We start from the raw sequence: 27,273 nt of genomic DNA, 5'->3' as shown, positions 1-27,273 counted from the left end.
TCTATCGTATGCTGGCAGCGTCTGCTCGTTTCGTAGGTCTCCTGTTGCCTCTTTGCTAACAGTTCTCGAACTTGTACCCCAAGTCAGCTTGTCTGTGCCTACTACTAATGCATAATTATTGTATCGTACTCGCATAGCCAAACGGCGGGGAAAGGGGACAATGGACAACATAGACAATACAAAGTGCCCTATCCACGTTCTATAGGTCAAAGTTTATATATATATTAGCGTTGGTTGGATTTTCTAGTCCGTAGGTAACGTTCAAAGCCTTCAAGTGATCATCTTCTTAGTTTGACAGAATATTTTCCTAAAATCTAAACCAGTAGGATGTTTAATCGAACGTTTTTAAGTACTGGAAATGAATATAGAATAAAATTTGCGTCGATTTTCTCTGGAAAACCTCGGCAAATGAAGCACGCTATCTATGTCAGAAAATCAGAAATGTATTACACATTGGCAACGGATGCAAAGTACTACCGTGATCATGATCGTGCAATTTAATAGTGGCATTTTCGCTAATATGCGCTGCTAAGACCGAACCGGATGGCAAAGATAGTATATACATACACTTTTTTTAGGGTTGTGTGTCTGCAAAGCTGTAAGGCTAGGGTACCCCATTTTTTTGCTGTTTGTTTTTTGACCACAAGTTGTTCTCGTGAGCAAAAAATGCTGTCATTTTCTATGCGGAAAGAGTGTGGGGACGGGTCGCTTCAATGTGATCAGACGAGTCGGGCTGTTCCTATAGCTAAATTTAGGTTTACAGCTCGAAGTAACGGCCAGAGAGAGAGAGAGAGAGAGAGAGAGAGAGAGAGAGAGAGAGAGAGAGAAACAAAAGGTAGCAAACACATTTTGTTTTTTATTAACCGTGATGGCGTTCAAAGACGCAGCGCTACCTAACTACGACGTCGTTGTTGAACAGCATTGTTACGATAGATACGAGCATTTTCACACACGTTTTAATATGCTGCAGTGATGAAATTTCGCTAGTTAATCAGTGTGCAGTTCTTATTGTTGCAGCAACAGGTACAAAGGTGCTCACGAACAAGATAACGCACACCGCGTTAAGTGAACTATCCAACATCAGCCTGTTTGATTATGGTCATTGTTACTAATATGGCAATAATAAAGTGCACTTTTGATTTTAGCCTTGTTTTGGTGTTTTCTCTTGGTAGTAATTTCTTTGTGGTGGTTTGGGGAAGTTGCCGCTGCTGAACTGGGTTACGTTTTTGGGGTACGTGATTGTGAAAAATGCGTGGTTTGTGTTTGTTGGAGAGTATGTAGCCACATGGGGGTGATTGCATATAATCACACAGAGATACACAAATCAATCAAGACCGTGAGGAGAGTCAGCTAGGCAAATCCTAGTATGTGTGTTTTGCTGTGCGACAGGGTGATAAGACACGGCCATGCAAACGCTATGATGTATATTCGTAGACATAATAGATTATTAACTGAGCTTGGGAAAAGAACTGCTTGTTCATTGTATCAACAGCAGTAGCAGGATCCGTGTTGTCTTCGTCCTATCTCGTAAGACAGTGAGATCGTCACTCCTCTCTGGAATGGTGTCGACATCGTTGTCTGACTGTCAAATGAGCAAACATTTCGCTTCACGACAGAGTTATAGTAACGATTGTTAGGTGTTACAGATAACGGCCTAACACTCCTGTAGGATTCTACCACTTGTAAAAAGTAGACACAATGCGGAGGAGCGATGAAACCGTCTTCGTGAGAATTGCCATTATCGACAGCATCCTTCACGTGACATTAGGAAATACGGGAAGTGTTCGGCCTTCATATTCAATGCGATAATAGTTTACATCTTTATAAATCTACCACTAACTCTGCTCCAATTAACTTTACCCCATCATCCACCCCCTGGCGAGCCATGTAACTGAAAAAGCGCAATGGTTCCCGTGGCTTGCTACTTATGGCCACAAGCTACAGAAATAGCTGATTCCAATATCGACAGTCAGTACGTGTAACTATTGGTAGAACAAATAAGCCTAGTTGGAGCCAGTACGCCCCGTTTCGCTACTGAATTTAGAAGGTCCCAGCTAAGAAGACAGTTCATTGTCATCGTTTTCCTTGAAATATTTCGCGCTTACTCCCACAGTATAGGCCGTTGTATGGAGTGAACATCCTCGGCTAGACTGAGAGAAACGGTACGGCCAGTCCTATCTTTCGGATCGTATGCAATCCGTTGTGCCTTTCCGCTTGCTCGTCTTCTATCCATGTACATGTATGTATATAGATACCCTCCATTATATCCTGTACGAACCTATTTCCTTGTGCGTCTGTGCTGCGCAGGAATAAGCAAGCTATACATCGGAGAGAGATCCATCCATACGCTGACAGAGATGGATGGAGACATGAGCTTGGTGCAACTAACGTGAGCGGTAAGAATGAAGGGTATGTGAGAACTATGTGGGTACGATGGTCAGCGACAGACGTGCTATCAAACCTAAGGAACTGAGAGATGCAGGATTGAAAAAAGGAGAAAAGCGGAAGGATGTTTGCACTTTTTCTGCGTGCCAGTCAGAGGGCAAATAAGGAATTGCGCAAACGCGCTTGCTTAGTCTGCTTGTTTCGCTGCCCGTTTAGTTGCTTTGGGCCTAAAACACGATGAAGAACACAGAAACGCAAATGCCCCGATACTCGTACTGTGTTGCAAGGCCGTCCCTGGTAAGCTCTTAGTCAAGCGAATACTTTCTCAGCTACGATTCCATTACGTTAACTCATAGCATTGTGTAATAATATGACTGATGGTATTTTTGAAATCAGCATACAACGATTCTCCTATGCTATATTTAGATGACATTTGAATATGATGTTAGGGATAGAAACTTGGTGAACTACTGTGCTCAGTGCGCATATGTTTTTTCCTTTATTAAAAGAAAAAAATAAACGGTAGATATGCTAAATTAGATTTCTTTTTAAACAAGCGACATAGAAGCATGCATAATGATCTTCCTAGCGCGATAACAGGTAATTAGAATGATGCGATTCAAGTGCTTTTCATGGAGTATTCGCGCGTATCGAATGATTAGACGCACGCGCATAAACATAGAAGCTGGCTCTGAACTTGTTCAAACAAGTTTGCCTGCCTAGATTAGACCGCTGCTCATAAGTATTTGCAGCTAACCAAAATTGAGAAATTGGATGGCCGTGAAAGGAGTAGCACAGGCGTCTCTGTTCTCTTTAATCAAGCAACACGGGCTAGCTCTACGGGTACTCCATTCTATCTGATGAGTCGCATATGCGACGCACGCAACTGCTCCCGCCATTTCAGCAACTACGTTGGCACTTACAGATGCCGGACGTCGTCGTTGTGGGACCATCTGCCAAGGTTTCTCTTTGCTGGACTGCTAGCTATTGCTGCTGCTGCTGCTAGGCGTAGTCGGCATTTCGTTTTCCGCTCTAACCTACTCAAATCAAGCCACTTTGCACTATTTCTCGAAGTGAATTTTCTCCAGAATAGACGATGGCGTCCGTTCACAGCAGTAGAGGAGCACTGGTACTGATAGGTCGAGGCCAGACGCAGACGAATAGATCGAGTGCGAGGGAGAAAGGGAGAGAAAAGCAGAAGAAGGGTCGAGTACTGCGGCCTTCCGTTCGAATGAAATCAACCGTTAGGGCCAGCACGAACCGTACGTTAGCACAACAAGCCATCAGCAGCAGCAGCAGCAACCGGCGCGCTGAGCAGTCTAAGTCCAGATTCGCGTTTCTCGCACTTCGTCCAAGTACGCGACGTTCAGTTTGCGCCGTTTACGTTCTCCCTACTCTTCTCTGGCTAGCAGACGGAAGCCCCCTCCCCTCCTCCCGCAACTCGGCAATGTTTCCTTGCCCGAGCTGCCGTGTTGAACAAGCGAATTACAATCGATCTTAGAACTACAGAGCACACGGCTGGTATTCAAGGCTGTGGCCTTGTCATTCTGTATAATAATATGTATATGTAATAAATAACTCGACTAGGTTAGCAAGCCACATCGTTTTTTCAGATAACGGTCGGGCACAGTTTGCGTTGATTAAAGAACTTTTGTAATTTGCTCACTTGAATTTATATGTATGCCTGTGCTTGCGGTTATGTTTGTCTGCGTTATGGCCTTTGTCTTTTTCTGTGCGCTGACTTAGCATACGTACGCCTCGCACGCATAACAATTCTCCTTTAACAAATTTTTACAAAAAAGAGACCAGCTGAGGCTCTATTATCATTAGTGAAGTGAATGCCCTGAAGGGAACGAGAGAGGCGTAACGAACAAATAGAACGACAACGATAATGATGTGGTCAAAATGAGTTGAGCTACAATTGATAAGACAAAGCGAAATAACGCAGAAAGCATATCGCGAAACCACCTTTGCGATGCCTCCCCCCTGGCTGTTGTTTTGCTTGTTTTCCAACAGACGGTAGCTGATCGTCAACAAAACGGCCCGCTATCGCTATTATTCGTTTGTCATCTACTATGGTAAAGCTCGAACTTCGTACCTAAGGGCCGCAGCAACAGCTCCCTCGGTGGGCTGCTGAAGGCACGAAGCACTTTTAGTATTCGTTATCCAAGGTCGTCACTGACCCTGAATGGTTACCGGGCTTTGTTTCAGTCGCCTCAGTTTCAAAGTACTCACTATACACGGCAAAAAAATCCTTGGTTGCTTGGTAGACTGCTTTTAATTCGCGTCGAAAATATTTTTATATAGCTTGAAACCTCCATCTTCGAAGATTGAACGCGGCCGTGACCCGACCTTAATAAAATGCCATTCATAGCACAGTTCAATTACAGGGAACTCGCACAGAGGAGACTCCTTTTTGAACGTAACACGTCAACACATAGTGGAGAGGAAAAGCAAAAAGGAAGCATTAACGACAAACGGTCCTTACTCATGTGCTAGCCTGCATCACGGTTTCCGTAGCTTGCACGATTCGTGACCGCCTTTCCCAAGTATCTGATTTAAATATATTCGCCACTTATAGACTTGCCGATGGTGAAGTAGCCGAGGGTGAGCTGTAACCCGTGTCTGTTAATTACCCCTTAGATGCGCTTAGATCATATGACGATGCACAAGGAGAAAAAGTGCGCGTATCGAAAGTGAAGACAATGGAAGACAACGAAGAATAACAGAAAAATAGCTATTAGGTTTAGTTTTGTAAGAATAATCTTCTCGTGGCTAGTGTTCTCTGTTGCCAGTCTTTTCGATCAGCTAGTTGCAATAGCAATAGCGATGGCTAAGAGCACTAAAGTTTGCTCTTGATACGTTTTTACTGCATCAGCTACCTTTCTGTTTCTACTGTTTAATCGTGATGATTCCTTTCCGGGAACCTTCTGCCTTCTCGCAGCTGGTCAACCGAATTGTTAGTACTAGAAAAAGTGTGTTGCCGTCGTTGTGCACAGTGGGCCACTGGGTTATCCATTATTCTTCCGTGATCGTCGTCCATTGTCTCCCTGCCGGTCTCGGGCTTTAATTGCTGGGGCATTCGAGACGAAACTACTAAACATTGAGAGGCTAGTGCTGCTGCAGTAGCTATGCTAAGGACAAGGCCAGATAGCAACCGTCGATCCAACTGATTCTGGCATACGGGGCCCGAGAAGCCAGAAAGAAACCAAAGCATCTCGCTCGGCCACAGCTACGTATAGACAAAGGAATAAACGATATTTGGAACTATGTACGCGCTGTATACTGCGACTAGTATTCAGTAGTAGTGTTAGCTACGCTGGAGGTAGATTGCAAAACGTCAGACTTGATAATTCGACAATTAGCTAGGTTGCCGAAAAGGTCAGTCAATTTGGTTTGATTCCTGCTCAGAGAACCTCAGACCTTCTGTATTTCTCTTACCGCTCCTGATCAAGGATTCTTTTGTCTGCGGGTACAGCGCAACGCTTTGCTCAGGCAGGACGTGGCCTGTACGTCTAGCAGCCTCCAGCACTGCTGTGCTGTATTACTACGTACAACATTAGATAGATATAGATTTAGATTATAAATAGATAGATATAGATAGATAGATAGAAATGGATAGATAGATATATAGATAGATAGATAGATAGAAATGGATAGAAATAGATAGATAGATAGATTAGATAGATAGATAGATAGAAATGGATACATAGATATATAGATAGATAGATAGAAATCGATAGAAATAGATAGATAGATAGATAGATAGATAGAAATGGATAGATAGATAGATAGAAATGGATAGATAGATAGATAGATAGAAATGGATAGATAGATAGATAGAAATGGATAGATAGATAGATAGATAGAAATGGATAGATAGATAGATAGAAAGATAGATAGATAGATAGATAATGGATAGATAGATAGATAGATAGAAATGGATAGATAGATAGATAGATAGAAATGGATAGATAGATAGATAGATAGATAGATAGATAGATAGATAGATAGATAGATAGATAGATAGATAGATAGATAGATAGATAGATAGATAGATAGATAGATAGATAGATAGATAGATAGATAGATAGATAGATAGATAGATAGATAGATAGATAGATAGATAGATAGATAGATAGATAGATAGATAGATAGATAGATAGATAGATAGATAGATAGATAGATAGATAGATAGATAGATAGATAGATAGATAGATAGATAGATAGATAGATAGATAGATAGATAGATAGATAGATAGATAGATAGATAGATAGATAGATAGATAGATAGATAGATAGATAGATAGATAGATAGATAGATAGATAGATAGATAGATAGATAGATAGATAGATAGATAGATAGATAGATAGATAGATAGATAGATAGATAGATAGATAGATAGATAGATAGATAGATAGATAGATAGATAGATAGATAGATAGATAGATAGATAGATAGATAGATAGATAGATAGATAGATAGATAGATAGATAGATAGATAGATAGATAGATAGATAGATAGATAGATAGATAGATAGATAGATAGATAGATAGATAGATAGATAGATAGATAGATAGATAGATAGATAGATAGATAGATAGATAGATAGATAGATAGATAGATAGATAGATAGATAGATAGATAGATAGATAGATAGATAGATAGATAGATAGATAGATAGATAGATAGATAGATAGATAGATAGATAGATAGATAGATAGATAGATAGATAGATAGATAGATAGATAGATAGATAGATAGATAGATAGATAGATAGATAGATAGATAGATAGATAGATAGATAGATAGATAGATAGATAGATAGATAGATAGATAGATAGATAGATAGATAGATAGATAGATAGATAGATAGATAGATAGATAGATAGATAGATAGATAGATAGATAGATAGATAGATAGATAGATAGATAGATAGATAGATAGATAGATAGATAGATAGATAGATAGATAGATAGATAGATAGATAGATAGATAGATAGATAGATAGATAGATAGATAGATAGATAGATAGATAGATAGATAGATAGATAGATAGATAGATAGATAGATAGATAGATAGATAGATAGATAGATAGATAGATAGATAGATAGATAGATAGATAGATAGATAGATAGATGAGATAGATAGATAGATAGATAGATAGATAGATATGATAGATAGATAGATAGATAGATAGATAGATAGATAGATAGATAGAATGGATAGATAGATAGAATGATAGATAGATAAGATAGATAGATAGAAATGGATAGATAGATAGAATGGATAGATAGATAGAAATGGATAGATAGATAGAATGGATAGATAGATAGAAATGGATAGATAGATAGAAATGGATAGATAGATAGATGGATAGATAGATAGAAATGGATAGATAGATAGAAATGGATAGATAGATAGAAATGGATAGATAGATAGAAATGGATAGATAGATAGAAATGGATAGATAGATAGAAATGGATAGATAGATAGAAATGGATAGATAGATAGAAATGGATAGATAGATAGAAATGGATAGATAGATAGAATGGATAGATAGATAGAATGATAGATAGATAGATGGATAGATAGATAGAATGATAGATAGATAGAAATGGATAGATAGATAGAATGGATAGATAGATAGAAATGGATAGATAGATAGAATATAGATAGATAGAATAAGATAGATAGATAGATAGATAGAAATGGATAGATAGATAGAATGGATAGATAGATAGAAATGGATAGATAGATAGAATGGATAGATAGATAGATGATAGATAGATAGATAGATAGATAGATGATAGATAGATAGATAGATAGATAGATAGATAGATAGAATGATAGATAGATAGAATATAGATAGATAGAGATAGATAGATAGATAGATAGATAGATGGATAGATAGATAGATATAGATAGATAGAATGATAGATAGATAGATAGATAGATAGATATAGATAGATAGATATAGATAGATAGATAAGATAGATAGATAGATAGATAGATGATAGATAGATAGATGATAGATAGATAGATATAGATAGATAGATAGATAGATAGAAATGGATAGATAGATAGATAAGATTAGAAGATAGATATAAATAGAAGAGATGATGTGATTATAGGATAGTAGGAATGTATGGGATATTAGTGAGAAAAAGATGAAATGGAAATAAGAGGATGAAATAAAGTAGAATAGAGGAGTGAATGTAGAGAAGAATAGTAAAATGAGATAGATAGATAGATAGATAGAAATGATAGATAGATAGATAGATAGATAGATAGATAGATAGATAGATAGATAGATAGAAATGGATAGATAGATAGATAGATAGATAGATAGATAGATAGATAGATAGACACTCAGAGTAGACACGCGCTTATACGTACGTTCGTGGTTGCTTGCCTGTGCTGACTTTACAAGTGATACTGGAAATATTATATATAAGTTCACGGGACGACGAGCAGATATCCAAACCACTGTAAATAGACTACGACAAACACGCTATCGGTTTGTTTCCGTGTCTCTCGTAGCACTATCTTTGTTGTATTCTCCATTGTGCTTCAGACCGAAGGAGGAAAAACGAAACCTATGCAAGTGTATGTGCGCGTATGTACGTTTTTGTAGAGTGCCTTAAAGTATTTGGGATATACTGTTTCTATCTCTGCTGTTGACTTCGCTGAACGGTCTATGGACGTTCCTTAATATCCAATAAAGGAATATCGTTAACGTCGCACGAGAAAGCGTATGACACAAATAAGATATATAGTGAGAGTAGAACTGGCTATAAAAGATATACGCCTGATAGATGTTATCATAGTCTTGGTAATAGCAAAATGTGGAGAATATAACAAACATTGTTTGTTATATTCTCCACATTTTGCTATTATATATATAAACATTATACATATAAATAGTAGTGAAAAACATTACGCCACATTTCTGTAGATGACATAGAAACTCATAGATTAGTACTCGAGAGTTAGGTATTTCCGTTTGCGGCTGTTGGTGTGCATTATGGGATCTGATAAAAGTGGTCTGTATAGCCTCCAGGTAAATCGATATGTGTCCCCAAAAATTTTGTTGAGTGTTGGGGTAACAAACAAAGGGTAAGCTTCCCTTTGTTTTTCAGCTTTTTTTCTTTCGACCCGGCCAGGCCGACTCTCTCCGAATACTACACGTAATGACAGTGGGCATGGTAAATTTGTATACAAGGTACAAACATGCATTACAGTTAGAACGCACCACGCGCCTCATAACTCAGTTAGACGAGCGCGTGGTTATCAGACAAATAACTGAGTTGTGAAGTCTGGCCTGCTTAATGCATTTGCCTTCAACCTCCAAAATTAAAAAAAAAAAGCCCTCGAAACGAACCGCGGTGCTCATGAGCTCCACAGTACAAGAGTACCGTTTTCACGTCCGACATTATAGCAACAATGCAGGGAAGTTGATCAACGAACGTTTTGGTAGGAACGACATACGGATACTAGCGCTACAGATACGCTCTTTAGTTTGCGCTCGGTTGAACTTCAAGGAAGCCCCTTCATCTCACCAGCACCACTATTTCCAGTGACGCAAAGCACGAAACACAACAACATCAACGCCGCAGCCACTCCTACCATCTCTTCAACTACAGCTTTAGTCGACCCTAATGACATTTATATATCTATAGTGGCTGTAGTTGTAGCACTGTGTACAGAGCCCACCTGAAGCAGTGCTTAACAGCAGTATAGAACAAACTAAAAACAGTAATTCACCAGCCAATAAGAAGTGTGAATCGTCGTTAACTGACCACGCCTACAACTTACGACGAACACACCCGACGCCTAGCAGGACTCATACAGCGGCCTAATTGAATAAGCCGATGCTACCGGAATAAACAGGAACCTGCCTCACACTTTTACGAAACCTTGTTCTACCCAGCAGCAGCAGCAGCAGCAACAACAACAGCAACAAAATGAAACACCAAATCTTCAAGCGATTTTAAACGTTGCTACCGATTTTTACATTGATCCCTCCCTCACTGACGGACTACTGAATTCTTAGGTGAACGTTTAATAGACACTCTCGAGTCGCAGTCTATACTTGTGACGGACGCTGAATGAGAATCTCAACCCTGCCTAATTGCCATGGGAATATTTGTTGGACTGAAATTTGTATGAGTTATATATACTAGCTTTAAATTTTGTTCGACTACAACTATTCCCATTTGCTTTAGTCATTTTATTTTACAGTCAAGTAGCCCTGTCATGTACGTGAGTTCGATCACCGCGAATATAAATTAATTTACCCACAGTATATTTCATAGCCGGCCCAGCGTCCTGGCATACACGCTGAAGTGTAAAGTATAGTTTGCGGACGCTGTAAATCACTTGTGCAGACTAGACCAGGCCAATTACAAACGTTTCCACTCACTTTAATAATTTTGTTGTATCTGATAACTGAAACCTGAGATAGATCATGCAGAATAACTAGCTTTAATTTTTATGCCTAGCCCCCTATCAATTTTTTACCTAGTTTTCTACAATTGCTGAAATAGGTGCCATGCTTTATGTATCTATACGTAACGGCTGTCAGAACAGATCGATAATTTCAGTGTGAGCTTTACTTCTTACCACCTTTTTAGCAAATTCTCTGGGTCGCAGTGGTATTTTCTGTACTTGCACTACTTGTAGTCTACTACGATAATTGCTACTGACCAAGAAAAACTGTCCAAACGACATCATCGTAAAATTTCCAGTTGCTTGGTAGGTGGCGATACAACTCATAAATAATTATATATATAATCATCCTATGAATATTACATAAATTTAACCGGCAATACCAAGGCCTGATAGAGCTGATAACGCTATACAAACGTGCATAATCTAAACCACGATTGCCAATTCGCGTCTTTTTATATTAAACGAAATACTCAAGTTCGACGAAGATCAATACGGCTACCTTATGCTTTCAATTTATTTGGTTAATATAATCTAAATTTAATGTTTTGTGCGTTTAGCGATGACAAACTTGTGAACAAAGCCGACGCCCTTAAAATTGTGACGTCATCTCTCCTCTATTTTTATTTGACGTTGTTTCTTTTAATTTTTTTCGTAGGGTCTTCAATTGGTCGCAGGCAACATTCTATTAGTTTAGGTCTGTAGGTTAATTATTTGATTGACAAATTGTTTATGGGTGCACCATATCAGACTCTACATGACAAGGTCTACGATAGGTTCTCGACCGAGTCGGTGTTTCTAGAGTACACGTCCATTAGAGCGCTGTCGTCTGCTACAAACACCTGCCCGTCCGTAATGTGCGTCTCTTTTTGGTTCTGAGATTTTTTAATACTTCAAGTCATTTACGTGCATAGCTGGATTACTGTGACGTGACAGATATCGCCATTATTCCAGCCGCGTTCTTTATTTCTAACTATTGTTTAATCAGATCGAAAAAATCTGCGTTACTGCATCTGAAAAATTCAATATAATATGTACTATAGGCTTCTATAACAGTAACATTCAACATGTTCGGTTTCTTTCAGGCAATATTTGTTAAATTTTACCAAAAGATCCCACTTATATAACACCAATAATATGCCTTGCGACAGTTGGGAACCATTTACACGAAGACAGACTGTAGTTCTATTCGTAACATGAAATTGTCAATATTTTTCTCCGCATAGTGAATCAGATAGATTTTATAATATAATTATCCAAATATGATGTTAGCAGCAAATTCTGATACAAATCTTCTTCTGTCAACTATATATATATATATATATCTGTCACACGCGCAAGCTTATTATTCTTTTAACATTACGTTAAGTTATTCAAAAGAACACAAGTGTCATGAAATGTGGAATTTTAAAAAAATTTTATCGTCATCTAGAACATGTTTTTTTCTAGGATAAATAACAGGCCAGATAATTAATCCACTAGTAATTAAATATATTTGAACAGCGTTGGTTCATCAAAGTAGGCTCTGTTTTCTTATTTTCTATAAAAGCGTCGATTTACAAGAATGCCTATATATGAATGTATTTGCATGAATAACATTCCCTGATAAAAATATGTAAAATAATCACAGTAGTTTGATCATAAACAAACGATAGACATCACCGTCGTTGGCAAGGTTCATACGAGATGTTATATTCTTCGTTCTTGACTCCTTTCGTTCCTCTTCTTCTTTGCAGTCCTCGCCAGCTCTATATAGAGCTGATTTACAGGTCCGAGCTGCTTGAACTTTGAGAATTTGAGGGCGCGCCCGATTGTCCGTGTAACCGCGCTAATGTTCGCCCTATACTCTTTCCTCTCTGCGGCGACGATCGTAACAGCATTGTTTGGCCATGCCAAAGTAGAAATTGTTGAGTTCAGTTGAGGGTTGGGTCAGCGAAATCGGTTCGGCGGTCCTAGGCTTGTACGACCTATGTTTTTCCCTCTATAGACATCGCCCCTGCTGCCGGGTTACGTCTCGCTCTCAACCGGCGCTCTATGTTTATTTGTCTATTTTTTCTGTTCTATTCATCTCAGTCAAGAGACTACTTTTTTGGCCCCGATAAGATGGCGTAGACTTCTTCGATCGTGACAACGCTGGCGGTATGGTCACGTCGGCTGCGCTAAGCGATTCCGCACTCACTGACCGCCACTGCTGCTATAACTGTTGCTACAGTCAGTACTGTCCCGCATCTGTGTACGACAAACAGTATAGCGTTGCGTTGCGCTGCGCACTCGTAAAGAACAGAAAGAGAGAAAAAGTCTACTAAGCACAAGGCTATCCGGGGTGTCGAGCGTAGTCTACATAGATTACTACAATGTTCGCGGCCATCGTACTAAATTGAACTAACATCAGCAGGCTAGCGTAGGCAATCTTGGGGCTGAGACTCGACCTAACGAAGCTATTAAAAGTGACCCAGTGACAACCAGACCTTAGAGCGACCGACCGACCGACCGACCGACCGACTAGAAACGTGTAATTAGAAGCTGGTCCAACAACGTTGAGCGGCGACACCAACAGTAGTCATCCGAAAAGAACCACCACCACCACCACCACCACTCAGTCAAACAACTAATCTCGTAACGCAGATGTACGGAACTTCGATATTCGTTTGTAGGGACCTGGTACTGGGTCGAACCCATGAGCGGGCCGCGGGAAATGTTGTTTCTACGGCTGCAAATACTAACACCGTTGAACACACCTTTGTAATGACCGCTTGTACGATAGGCGACACAAATGTATGATGTCCTAAATGTAGAATAAACATAACGGTAAAAACCTGGGTATGTCAGACATTGTTGTAGTAAAACCAATTAGAAACAACAGCTTTTGAATAAGTTGAATGAATTCGATAAAGTGTTATATATGCCAGCGACAGTTGCGTCTCTACAGATAAATAGTGCTAGTAAATCCTCAATATTACGTAATATTATAGCTATCTTTTGCTGTGTACGGGTAGGATTAGGTAATGGCTGAACTGGCGATATAGTGTAGGGCAATTTATACTACAACCGACTAATGAATTGTGCAAAGTGTTTCGGAACTGCACATTTCAGCGAAAAATTTATTTCTTATTCATACAAAAACATTTTTCTAGTTCACTATTCACGGCACCGAAGCTTTCACCTTAGCATAGCAATGCTCGTTCTGAGTGTATATGTTGAGTTACTTTATTTTAATTTTTCGTAACTTAAATTATACAGGTATACGTAGAGTATGCCCTTGCAAGTAAGTCGTGAGTATTTTTTTTCTATATAATGGTACATCAGTCGTTTATTTTCAAGTACAAGACTCTATGCCTATGCTTTCTTATGATGACTATTGCGGATGAGTAGGCTCACATTATGGGACTAAAGAAAGATTGGCTTCCTCTAAATTCAATTGTCCCGTTACTTGCTGCTTTCAGCATTGCTTCTGCTAGAAGCTAGCGAGTGGATCAGGCACCGAAACCCTTGTCACGAACGTATACCTGCATACAGCAGAAAGATGGCCCCGCGCATGTCGATTATTAATCGACTGTACTTCATGTAGATGGATCGAAATTCTTTAACGGTCAAAAAATGCACGCTTAGCGAGACACGATTAATATAATATGGTTATGGCTTGAAGAATTCGAATGACTTTGCACTGGATCAGGACCCCCATATAAGAAGGCGGTAAGAAAGCAGATATATTTACACACGGAACTTATGCAGGTAACAGGTTCCTGCAATAACCTGTTCAGCTCACCTTTCCTGAGTTCCGCATATTATAAGCCTTTTGGAGTAGAACATTTGCATTATCTGTACAAAGTAGGCTTGGATCAAATTTGTTGATGCGGTCCGCAGCTGGGAAGTGTCGCATGCCATGTTTGTCGCTGCTCGCATTAGATAACTGGGGTTCGAATTATATACTAATCATAGTACAGATATGCACGTCTCAAAACAAGTACGTATTCGCGCCACAAATAACTTTACGAATTAGGCTTTCAGGGGACGGTTAGGCCGACTTTCAAATCTTGATATCGAGGGGACCGTAATTTTTTGTGAGTTCATCACCTGCACGGATATCATCAAGCACATCTGCTAGAACTCTGCTGTAAGCACCCACCGGGATCATTGTATTTCGTCGCTATTAATGACGATTATTTTGGCTTTCCCGTATATTGGGCACTAACTAATATGAGCCCGTTGACGAATGACAGTCTGTCATTTAGCTATCTGGTGTTGCCATTACTGGTACATGATAAATGTATCATAACGAGTAGCGAGTTGAGTCTTTTATCTGGCGCTGACTAAATGCATCCAGACGAAGAAGGCGTTCCGTACGGTTTAGCCGAGTGTTTGTTCAGTGAAAAGAGGCTGTTACGGCGACAATGACAATGACAATAACACTCGCCGCAGCGAAACAAACACCGACAAAAATATGAAATTTCAATTGTCAATTGGTGGATGGGGTCATTTAAAACTCTTGGTAAGCATATTTCTGGTGGATTTGCTTATCTCTGCGTAACATACTGTTATATCAGTGTCGAATAGAGGAGTGATGATCTCTTGCAGGTAACGCATTGAATCTATCTAAGGATGAATATGTATGTTCGTGAAATTAGCCACCCGACTCGCAAACGACCCGTCGCCGGAGTTGTCATTAGCGCCAGAAACGAAAGAGGCGAACATCTAAAGAGGCATCTTTAGCTAGTGTGCTTGCCTATCATCGATGACAGTGGGGGCTGTGTTTCCTGCCCTCTGTGTTCATATAATATCTAGGCCAGAAGATAAGGAGTCGATAAATACACTAATGGCACCACGAGTCAACATCATCCGGCATCAGCCGAAACCACATTGCTAACACAAGTTCGCTTTGGGCTAACCTCGTCGACGAGCGATCGACGTTCAAATCCTGCAGACATGGTCCGACCGTCAGTCACTATCTTTGTTTTTTTTGCCCTCTTGATCGTCACCTTCTGTTCATGGCGGACAGTTTCTCAATCTATATCACTTCGCCATGTTGTAGGGCGCCGTCCGCAGATCGTCGCACCGAACCTGGACATCACTTCAATAAACCGAGACAACTGAAATAGTCTGCGGTATATACAGAAAGATCGAGCTGAGAAAACTAAGGAAGAGTGGGAGTAACTAGCAATGCGAGATGAAAGACGATAGCGAAGATATATGTTCAGTGCTCTCCCGTTTCGAGAAGAGAGCGAGCATGCGTCACCGACGGATGACTAACCATATGAACTGACTATTCCTCGAGCAGAAGCGGTATTTTCCGTAATAAATTTTTTACGTTCACTGTCATATATTTATCATGGTCAACTGTTCGTCTCCTAAATTCGCTAATGGGCGCCCACTGTCTACGATGCCCTAGGGCTGGAAAACGACCTCTGGACAGGGTGCTTGCTACTGGAATGTCTATTCATTCAGCGGCAAGCGCAATACGTGAAAAAATAGCCACTTGGATCGGTTAACTTTCGTTTGTTTTATCAGTACGCTTGCTTGCCGGTCGATCCAATTATCCGCTAAGACAGACATGACTTTCTTTCCGCCCATCGTGGCAAAACGCAAGCTTCGACCTGGTCGTTTAGTGCATAATGTACGGTCAACAATGCTGTCGATTTGCACATCACCAATCCTGGCCCTCTGATTCAAAGATATTGCTAAATGAATACATAATTTTTTATCATAGTTTTAAAACGAGCGTCGAACGTATAAGTGTATCGGTAAAATACAGTAGAAACACAGAGCAATTCGTTTGAGACCGATTTAATGACCATTTGCCACTGCCCGCTATTTAACTGGTTATATCTATCCAACTTTCACTTTATACTTTATAGAACCGCTATAGCGTCCTGCAGTCATCAGTAAAAGAGACATAGTATCACGGATTAGTCCGAACCATGTCTTCTTTTATTTATAAATTATCTTTTTATAGGTTGGTCGCTGTTTATAGGCGTAGTCACTTGTTTATTGGCAGTCAGTTGCTAAACAGTAAAGTTGTAACTAGGATGCAATACGAGTCTAAAATTTAAAAGTCGTTGGAGGTAGAACACATTTTTGGTTTGACGTCAGATACGACAAATAACATGAAAAGAGCAACTCGCGTCGGCCGATCATAGCGTGTAAGATGAGTTTCTATACACAACCTTTTCCACGATAGAAAAGGCAATCGACGCTAGGAGCAAACATTATTGTTAGCGGGAGAAATTAACACTGAACTGGACCGCACAAATAATATGTCCAGCAGCAGCAGCAGCAGCAGCACGCCGCATCTAGCCACGAAAACAGAATTCAATTTGATTCTGTTGCTATTGATAGAAGCTGCTTTGCAATTGCTTTTTACTGTACCTTGGAAAAAAGGCTTTCGTCTCGCTTTTGGTTGTGGCCTTCGACTAGTGGGTGGCCGGTTAGGTTGTGGAAAGACGGTGACGCACTTTCCGATAGCAGCTATCATTCTGGGACAAGCGTCGTTGGGAGAACAGCGGTTACGGTAAACGTCTCCTGAGGCACAGCAGAACGAATCTGCTCTGGGTCGCTCCAGCTAACCTCACTAAGCAGCAATGCAACCGAAGGACGTGGACTCACGCTGGGGCAAAAGCAGCGGGGAAAGACATCGAGGGTTAGTTGGTAGCAGTGGAGTAACATTTTCTACTTTGTTTCTTCTGACAGGTCCCTTTTGGAACACAGAGAGGCCTGACTCAGTTGTAGCATCAGCAGCATCGAGCGGGCCGTCCTCCCACAACTTGCACTGAGTATACCGACGAGCATTGCAATCAACAATCCGTCATCGGTTGGTCCAGCAAAAACATTCACTTGTACGAAACCCATATGGAAAAGAAACAAGGGAAAAGAAATAGGAAAAGTACGTGCAAACTCCTATTTCGTCCATCTCTTCCACAGCCAGCATCTGTTTTTTCTTGACTTTTAGCTGACATCACCAAAATTTTATATTATGCACACCTGCACATTATGGGGCTATTGTGGTCACCCGAACCTTTTTTGGGATTACTGATGCAGGTACTACTACATCATCTGTCCACATCACGACAATGTACAGCCTATAAATAACAAAAGCATGTAATGAACCCATACATGTAAACGCACTTCGAAAATAATTTCCATCTGCATCCATTTTATGGAGTATCCTTTTTTTGATAACTCCACCCCCGAGCTACAAAAATATGTATAATCGTAACATGTAACCATACAAGCTCACGTATTTAACGGGACGATAAAGACCGACCCGCCAGTGTGAGCAACGTCCAAATCGAATGATGAAGATTATCAGAGAGGCTAAGATTACTGAACCCAGCTAATTCATTGTACCCCTCCTCTAGCTTAAACCCCATGAGAAATAGTATGAGCCGCCAAAGTCAAGAGAGATACCACTTAATGATCAACGTAGCGACGATGTTAGTCGTAGACCAAGCTAGATGCCTCATGCAGCTTGTGGTCAAGAATACCCAGGTATTACCGACGCTACCCTCCATCTGCTGTTTTCGAACAAACAGTCGGTTTGTCGATTGGGTAGTTCAAATTGAAAGCGACGAACGATGTCTGTCTCATTGCTTGTCTACCTGTGAGACGTGCAGAAACTCCAGCGATAGTTGGCGCTCTGACATGGCCATAATAGCCTAAACTACACCAGTCAAACAAGACAACGACGTGAAGCCATAATGAATCTTACATCTTAGTGACCTTTTGCTACCTGGACTAGGTTGCACGCGCTAGCCCGTTCTAATGATCGGCGCCAGCATAGACACTAGTTCTGTATGCATTTCAATACGTTAAACGTTTAGTATCTCTCATTGCCATTAACGAATAATTTTGCTTACCAAAGTCTCATGGCTTTCAGCTCATCCTGGCGCTTGCTTGATGTTGCTTGATAGGGTGCCGTTTCATTTAATAGGGAACCGTTGTGGGGTCCGCTAAGCACAACTCTAATTTTTCCACACGTATCCGTTGCAGGCGTCACCGATATCTATCACATGCTCATCAGAGTCACCCAGGGCGCATCACAGTAGTGCTTAATAATGCCCGTGCCTCCTCGCCGATAAGGCTGTTCACTAGGCCTAGCCACTGCTGCTGCTGTGGCCCATGCGAGACGTTTAAGGCACGAGCACCACGGCTCGCAGAGGAAAAACGTACAGTTGCCGACCTACGGATTAACGTTGTTGGAAGCTTCGGAAACGGTCTAAAACGAACAACTACTTCACACTATAGCCAGCTTCCGCGGCCATTATCCTCTCGTCGAAGACGAGCCGCGCGCGAGCCGACCGCTGGCTCGAGTCGCGGGCTCTGTCTAGCACTTTTGTGTGTGTATACTCCTTAGGGGTTCGGGGGGAGGAGGGGCAAACAAGGAGCGCCAAGGATGAGACGACGATGATGCCGACGACAACGACGTGACTCGTTTGAGTTGGAACAATCGAGCGTTATAGTAAGTGTACATATATTAGTTAGAGTTGTTGTTGTAGCAGCACGGCACGTTAAAGGGCACAGTTACTAGTGCCCCATATACCACTTGATCTCCTTTCCAGCGCACAGTATGCAATCGACGGTAATGAATGATAACGACGACGACGATTTTTCTACTCGTCTCTTTCTTCACCTTGTCACACACGTCTTGTAGTAAGGACAATGGAAGAAATCAAGCAATCGGGCCGTAGGCCGAGTGCGGCTGGTGGCTGTTTGCCACTGATCCGTCTTGGCTTTAACGTTAGCTCTAAGTAATGGCTGCGTACACACCACATTCAGACGACAGCAGCAGCAGCAGCAACAACAAGGCGCGATCAAATTGACTCGTTTCTAGTCGACAACGACCACGACGACGACTTAAGGTTTGGCTAAATTTCTCGAAAGGGCTGACTCGAGTGAGCTCTCGGAATAAGCTCAAGCTTAACGGGCCTAGCTCTGACTTGCTCGTTCTGCTTGAGTCTCGAGTCACCTCACGACGAAGGACAAACCACCATTTCGGCACGGGTAACACAGCATAGAACAGATAGAGCAGGACACATTGACGAGAAACACTGTCGCTGCCGCTGCCCAGTCAACGGACAGTGACTGAAGCTGTGCTTGTGCTCTTCGTGTTAGTAGTGATGGTGCTGCTGGCGGTGGCGGCGGCGACGGTGGCGACGGCGGCGGCAGCACCGGGCCGTGCTCCCCGCTAGCTTGCCAGGCTTTACCTCGCTGCTGCTACTAGCTTGAGGGCTGTTCACTGTTACTGCTGCTAGGGCCACTGCTGCGGCCTGGTGCTGCACCCGGATGTCCAGCAACGGTGCAACTGCTACTGGTTCTTCTTCGAATGGCGGTTGTAGCAGAGTCAATGAAATGGTCGGGGCCGGTCGCTTTAGTCGCGGCAGCGATTAGGGTAGCAGCAGTAGTAGTTCCTGCTGCGGTAGTGACCCGCACGGCATGATTGACAGTCCGCGGCAGCACCGCGAGCGATAGGCGCGAGGTCTCAGGTACCGTTAATGCACGGAGGCCAGGCTCGCTTGCTCGCGCGCGCGGCGGCGGCTAGAGCGCGTCACAAAGCTGGTCGCTGGTGGCGGCAGCACAGAAGCAACCTCGTCGTGTTCTTGGACGAGCAGCACCTGGCTTCTTTCGCTACTGCACCGCCTGGCTGCGTTGCTGCTGCTGCTGCTGCCCTAACGGCTCGTTCACTCACTCACCAGGGTTTCCTGCTACTGCTGGTAACAGCAGCTCCCTCGGTTGCCTCGCTGCCACACACACAATCGCTCACCTCTCGTTGGCTGGCCGACGAACGCGCACACTAGCGGCCGCCAGAATTTGCTTTCTCTATGTACGAGGCTGCGCGATGTTGGAGACTGGCCGGGTGCCGTGCGCTCGCTGCGCGCTCGTTCACTTACAGCACAGGCGGCGGCGGCGGCCGTTGTCATACAGCGATCGCACACATCCACATGCGAAATATAGACACACCAAAAGATGTGCTACACTTGGCGATGCCAGTTTACGACGTACAATTGGCACACGCACGCAACAGCGTACACTGACCCGCGCACATGCAGATTCTATAGGCGTCTGCCCAATTCAAGAGCAAACACACAGGCACGGAAAGAGGCCGGAGGGGGAGGAGGCAGCAACACACGGCCGCGCGCGAGCAGAGACACACAAGCAGATATTCTCTACCGGAACTGCTGCTGCTGGCCAGACGTAGACATACACATGAACTGATATATAGCAGGGCCTTCTCTCTCTCACGCATCGTCCGTCTGTCCTTCCTGCCTTTCGTCGTCCTTCTCTCGGTGTGTTATTACAGTGCGAGTGTGTGTACGCGGCTATGGGGTGCTACCGATCTGAGCGGACGACGCACGAGCGCACGAAGCAATGGACGAGCCAGCTGAGGCCGGCAACCGTTGTGCTGGCTTCAGCGCCCTCCTGGAAGCTTCCCATTGCTCCGGGCTAGCAGGCGTCCTATTTGGCAGTGGCTGGGTCCCTTCGCCCTTATTGGACCCAACGCGACTCAGCTGGGCTCTGTTCGGTCTTCCTCTCTCGTGCTGAGCACTCTCTTCCTTTTTACTGGTTCGCGCTGCTGAGTGACAAAGAAAGCGACAAAGATCGCGAGAGAGTAAACGCCTCCTGCTGGCTTCTGGTTGCCTGCGCTAGCGTGGGCTGCTTCCTACAGGCGAAACCTCGACGCGCGCCCAGTGGCCTGTCGCAGGTCCTTTCGTCGGCCGCCACGACCGCCGCACATGACGGCCAGCAACGGCAAACCGTAGGGTTACACTACCGCCCACGAAGGGGGCTCTCCGAGAGGGGAAAGAAGCACTGTTGTTGCACAGACGCACGTATAGAAGCAGTCACCATCAGCAAGTCTGTTCCCTTTCCCAGCGCTGCCGTCGCTGCTAACGGCCGATGAGCGAAGGGGCCGACCCGATCCCGTCTCTACCCGTGTCTGTGAGGCGCAGCGCCGCTCGGGGTCGACCGTTGGCGGTATCTTTTGACAGCACTGGAAGCGGCAGCAGTAGTAGGACGTCTATGGGAGTGTTGCGAATTGAGGAACTCCTTTGCTTTGTTGCCTAGCTTCTGTTCAACTGGCTGACAACTTGCTTGAGTGGCGCTTCTTCACTAACAGAGATTCACACAGGTCTTATTTAGACACCCGTCTACGAACTCATATAATGCTCTCTTTGTCGATGTTCGTTTCCGTGTTCCTCCTTTCCCAGAGCGCTGCTGTTGCACGAACTGTGCTAAATACCCCACAAGGCTCGCAAACGCACCCGCGGCAGCCGTAATGCTGCAAAAACGAACTCACCGACAAACCGGCTAGCCGATTGCCCACCTGCCAGACTAAAATTTGCTTGTCGGTTCAAAAGCTACCGGATAAAGAAAGCTGTGCTGGCCTAGGCCCGGTGCTCGACTTTGAGCCATTATTTTCTTTTTCGTAGTCAGCTCCATTCTCCTATCGCCTCCCTAGTTTTCACTCTTTGTGAACGGTGACGATCTGTGGCCCGGCCACCGTCCTCGGTTGCCCTTCCCCCTTGGAGCCGGATCTACTCGGCGGCTCTAGTAGCCATCCTCCAAAGGCCCAGAATTGCGCACGCGCACATCGATCCCGCGGAGTGAAGCTAGCTGGCTCACGCTAAAGCAGTTACGTGTGGAGACTGCTGCTACTCTTGCTTCTGCTGTCGATTCGAACCTTCACCACCGCTACGGGCAGCAGACAGAGTCTCGTACAGGTCTACTAGCATGCAAGCAAGCAACGAACCAGCCAACCAAAGAGCACCTAGCTGACCTAACATCTTAGTAACAGCACTGGCCGCTTCTGTCGTCGTCGCCAACGCCATGTTCGTTGAAGCCAACGGATCGAGTAGTACCACAAATTGGTACGCTTGTGGCACATCGTGGCCTCGTCAACCAGGGGGGCAACATGGAACCCACGTGACTGCTTTCGGAGGAAGCTGACCCGCTGTCTCAGCCGATCAGTAATGCAGCCAGACAGATAGGCGCTGCGTCAGGAACTGAGGGTTGTGTGGAGGAGAGGAACAGAACAATCGATGGTGATATACGGCCGCCGTTGATTTGGTTCGCATGGAGTTTGGCGCAATTAATAGAGCCGTACGTAAATTTGACTACATGCTATTATAGTGCATTTCCTATTACCAGTGTTATATCTACAATGACAATGCACACTGATTATGAGCGGAGGGAGAGTACAAGACAGCAATTTAATTTGCGCATTGACACGCTACGGCCCAAATTGAAATCTTATAAGAAAAGCAAGTGTCAGAACGCTATTATTCCACGACGATGTGGGTACGATATGAGGGGGGGAGAAGGGCACCCATAAATATATACAAATAACTCGGCTGTAGGTTGTTAACCTAGTTAGTTAGCAATGTTACTACATCATTATATCCTTCACATCGTAACGATATTTAGATCCAAGCGCAGCAGCAGTAACCACCTTGAACTGGACGGATCATTTTTCAGAGCTTGTTCGATTTGTCTTACCCCTTTGTCATACCCCTTTTCCTTAACCCACTGCTCCTATTGTGTCTCGTTTTATTTTGGTCCTTTGGCATTGCATCCCCAGCTGTTGCTGGTCAACTGCAAATTTAACATCTTGAGCTGTCTGGTTTGCGTTCCAATCTACCTCGGGCCGCGTTCCCCTTTTCCTTGTCGTGAAGGGCATTACCGCGTCGACCGAGCGGCCGATCAATAAGCCGGCCAGTCCTTTTCAATCACTCGAAAGGTCGATTCAACCATAGACCATGTGCTTAAAATGTCCACTAACCATTATTCTGCAATGGTTTCTTCTTGCGTAAAAATAAATAGACTAGGGCTTTGTTTGACTGATTATGGAAAGTATAGGATGATTGTGCAGGCGGTAAGGTCATTGTGGAAAAATGAGCAAAGGAGAACAGACGCGCTGGCAGCAGGTGAAAGCGCCCTTAGAGGACGCCTGCTTAAAGCGCACAAGACGAATATCTGGGTGAGAGCTGAAGCGTGGATGGGACGCTGAACAAGTAAAATGAGAACGCTGTCGGCAACGTCAGAAGTTCAAACAGCATCGGAGCCAGTGACCGCCGCTACCGTTGCTTCCACCTACTTCTATCGAAAACAGCAGCAGCAATCTAGTAAGGCTCACAGTGGTAGGCCCTAAGGAACTACCTTCATTGCTCCTACTTCTGCAAGCATAGACAAGAACGAAAGCGTTTGTCGACCACGACCTTTGCCGAAGAAACAGTCAAGATCGAGTCGCTCCGCAGCTGTGGCTGAAGTGTAAGGACAAAAGAAGAGAAAAGGCCGCGTGACTACCAAAAGGACTCTGGTCTTGCCCTTACCTACTCTACCTGCTTCTGACGACAGCGTCGGTAGCGGAAGCGGTTTCCTTTCAGATCTCAGCGGGCCCATCGAGGCGAAGGCGCAAACGAACGAATTTCATAGAGAAGAGAAGGGTTGCCAAATAATAGGGCAAGTCCGTAGCTGCCGCAACCGTTCGAATGAAAACTACGAAGTATTTACTTATCAGCTACGCACATTTATATTTAGTCTTTAGTCCTTACCTCATTTGTCTTCACTCATTGGCCGTCCACCGGCTGCTTAAATAAGAAGCCTCTTTTTCACATCTCTCCCTTGCCATCTATATATACTCCATCTCTCTAGTGCATTTTTTTGAGTTTGTACGCACCCACCAGCCAGTAAAATAAATTCCACTAACAGTGATTCTCTGGACACAATTGCCCGTTCTCTTATGCTGTACGAACGTATCGAGGGACAAACCGCCCGCTTTGGACCCTATCGTACAATAGAGCGTTTTTGATATCGGCGGGAGCCATAGTTAATGCCCCAATTACTTTCGTTTGCTTTATCTTCGTTGTCATGTCCATTACACAGCTCTTTTAATCTGATTTAGCACTCTCATCTAAGCCTGTGCTGGTGACTCACAATTACCGGACAAATTGCCGTCGACTAAAACGAAGGGGTTACCTGCCGCCATTTTCAGCTTAGCAGAAAGCCAAAAGCATTTCCTTGATTTCATTATTGTTTCATTAACAATAAATAAATGATGCATATGCTATATGTCTTATCTGTTCGACCGGAGACGAGCAGCAACGTCACCAAAACCGTATACCGGTCGGCCCGTGGTGTGCAACCATTGTGGTAAAAACATGTACACAGAAAAAATTTCTATGCAAAAAACCGTATTACACCGCTGTGAGCACGCCTAGGCTAATTATATATATATCATTGTTGCCACTGTTATTTCGGTCGTAATGGCAAAAGATCCCTATTTTTTGGTCGGCCTTAAAACCTTGTCCCAGCAGTCAATAGACGAAATAGAGAAAAAAGCTGCCTTACTATCAGACAGCTCTACCCGGCCCAAATGTTCAGCAGGGTTGCTGGTGATCCTAGTGCACCGCCAATGCGCCTTCGAATGTGTCTTACATTTGGCTCACATCCAGATTCGAACCATCCTGAATGAGAATCAAGCTCCAGCTGAGAGCAGGTTTGCAGTTTCTAAGGGAAGATAGTCTCCACTTTCTGGGGGCGCTCCCGCTGCTGCTTTGGCCTTCCGACTGCTTTCATAAGAGCATCTGCTTATTCGGTCCAGCGCACGACGCCCACAAGAAATACTCGAGTGGATACGTTTAATAATAGGACTGTACTGTCTTTATATGCCCGAAATCACCAAACGCCTGTCCTGCATGAAACTTGTCTTGATTTGCCTTAGATGATCCATTTCTGAGGACGTTACTAAGCCTTCACGTCTCTGTGGTAGCTAATTACTCGTCATTTATTTTCGAGAGATTCTTTTACTTGAATTTATTCCACTCAGTTATCGAACACTATCACAAAGAACCACAAATGCGAGATTATTTCTAGGGATAAGAACCTCATTTATAATATTATGTAGGACATCCTTTACGGAAACGATGTCCTACATAATATTACACATGAGGGTTACATGGGCCAGAGTGAGGTTAAATTTTATGGGCCATTGTATTTCAAGCATACATGGATCTTGTACTATATATATATATATATATATATATATATAAACTTCACAAAGCGAACGAATAAACCTAAAACATCTGAGTTTTACTAAGTTAAATAGGAATGCGTATATGTATATTTATGCCAGGCTAAATAAAGGCATCGTAATTTACCACATATCGTTCTACCATACATCGTCGTTGCCAACCACGTGTCACCTGTGGTTGACTTTAAAAAAAATTCTGCGACTTTATTAGCATAACTCATTGTTTGCACAAAATAGTATCATCGACTATATTTCCTATAATCAAAATCGTATATCAGAATTACCAATGAGTAATTAATTATACCGGGATATGCATCGCCACGGAGGTTATACAGGCCTCACGTTGATTTTCGAAAATGGTGCGCACACTGCTACCGTCTTCATGAGTAAAATACAACTCGCAGATGTGCCATATTTGCGCCATGCAGCCGCCGGTCCTACGCTGTTCGGCAGAACTCGGTATGGCCACTTAACTTGGCAGTAAATCATTATGAGCCATTGATTCCTTTAGCCATAATCACAGTTCTCTTACTACTGTTGAGTACTCTACTTTTTAGCATGGCATCACTGGTGACCGTGATGTTTTTTGAAAACGAATGAATTGTTCTGATATCACTTGCCCCTCATAATAAACGGGTTTTTGACAGATGTTTCTGCTATTGTTTTCTTTCGTGGCACAGTTTACTTTCGCTGATCGCGTTAGGTAAATACTACTTTTTATGGGCCCACTTTCTCCTAAATATATATCTATATGTATACATATACAGTTGAATTTAGAAATGCACTATTTGTCACGCTCAGAAATACGTTTGCCTGACATTCATTCAAGAAAGCTTGTTTCAAGCGTATAAAATAGTAGCAGATACGTGGATATATATGGAACAGACGCGAAATTGGGAATATGATCGTGGAGTAACCACTATCCAGGACCTCTATCGAAGTTGTAAATATCCTTAGTTGCTTCAGGTTATCGTCTATATTGTTATCAAGTTTCGTAAACGTTCTGAAGGACTAGAGCTAAACTTCTACAGTTCTACAAAAGATGCACAATAAAAAAAAAATTGAAAGAACTTAAAGTTTACAAAATTAGAGGAAAGGCTATTTCGGTCTGTTGGGACGCAGAAATTAGTTACTGTTTTTGAGATTGCTCATCAAGTCGTCAATATAAGTTTTAACGCTTAGTTTTTTTTCAAGTCCTAACAGCTTTTTGCGCCTCCTGGTCATTTTGGACCTTTGGGACTTTTATGTCAGTGGCAGGTTACATTTTTCACCTTCTAGGTCATGTTTAAGTCAGAAAGTTAACCAATGTATACCAATACTGGGTTACTCTTAGTGATCGCTACAAAGTGTTTGCGAATTTATAAAACGATTCTGTGGGACCGACCTGTGAGCGCTTTAGTTCCCGGACCCAAGT

General features: G+C 42.9%; 2 long non-coding RNA genes across 6 annotated transcripts in view; both read right to left on the bottom strand.

Annotated features, from left to right (window-relative positions):
* Positions 1-25,823, bottom strand: part of LOC147756412 (uncharacterized) — a 39,862-nt gene extending 14,039 nt beyond the window's left edge. The window contains exon 1 of one of the 2 annotated variants that reach the window (XR_015324555.1): positions 18,691-25,823. This is a non-coding gene — a long non-coding RNA (uncharacterized LOC147756412). The remainder of the gene's footprint in view (positions 1-18,690) is intronic. The other variant, XR_015324551.1, reaches the window with a different exon arrangement.
* Positions 11,319-27,273, bottom strand: part of LOC111246901 (uncharacterized) — a 96,418-nt gene continuing 80,463 nt past the window's right edge. For all 4 annotated transcript variants that reach the window (XR_015324544.1, XR_015324543.1, XR_015324541.1 and 1 more), the window contains one exon: positions 11,319-13,625. This is a non-coding gene — a long non-coding RNA (uncharacterized LOC111246901). The remainder of the gene's footprint in view (positions 13,626-27,273) is intronic.

The sequence above is a fragment of the Varroa destructor genome, unplaced genomic scaffold (genome assembly GCF_002443255.2).
Source record: "Varroa destructor unplaced genomic scaffold, Vdes_3.0 BEIS01000003.1, whole genome shotgun sequence".
Taxonomy (NCBI): Eukaryota; Metazoa; Arthropoda; class Arachnida; order Mesostigmata; family Varroidae; genus Varroa; species Varroa destructor.
The sequence above is the reverse complement of the archived record's forward strand: the minus strand, read 5'-3'. Positions and strand labels throughout refer to the sequence as shown.